Consider the following 691-nt stretch of genomic DNA (forward strand, 5'->3'; position numbering starts at 1 on the left):
CCGCCCAGTCATGTGTTGGGTCCCACCACATTTCAGTGAGCTCCGCTATGTCTGGGTTGGTGTCATTTAGCAGGAGGGTAAGTTCTTTTTGTTTGTTTCCCATACTAAGAGCATTTTTGTAGAGGCATTTGAGGTTTCAGTTTTCAAATGGGAAGCACCAGAATTCCTGCTACAGAGGTAAGTGGCAGGAGTAAGGCAGAGGAGCCTGCTTAGAGCTGGCACCTTGGACCCAGCTGGAGGTAGCTGACCTCCTGGACAATTGGGGCTAGGAGGACTTGCTTTGACAGTTCAGAGCAGGCCACTACACTGGGAAAATCTTTTGGGCGATAGCTGCACAGATGGCTGGGCAGGGGGCACACATGGCAGTAGTGCTGCACAAAGGTGAACTCTGCAGTCACAGCCCCCTGGCAGCTGACCCAGAGGGGAAGATGCCTCTACTGACTGTGCAGTCCCTATCTGGGTCTGGCAGGTGCTTAGCAGGTCACAGCTAGGCAGCAGCCCCCACTGCCAGACTGCTGCAGTGGGTAGAGGGTGCAGGGAACTCTCAGGGCTGCTTCAGCAGTCCAGCTGGCACAAGGGGTAGTGCCCCCAGTTACCAATTGGTTGTGCCCCGGAAGCTCCTGAAAGCAAGTAGCCCTGAGCTACTTGCCAGGGCAGCTTTGTATATTGATAGGGCCAGGACAGGGCAGCT

This window comes from Crocodylus porosus, unplaced genomic scaffold (assembly GCF_001723895.1).
Source record: "Crocodylus porosus isolate Cpor-Errol unplaced genomic scaffold, CroPor_comp1, whole genome shotgun sequence".
Taxonomy (NCBI): Eukaryota; Metazoa; Chordata; order Crocodylia; family Crocodylidae; genus Crocodylus; species Crocodylus porosus.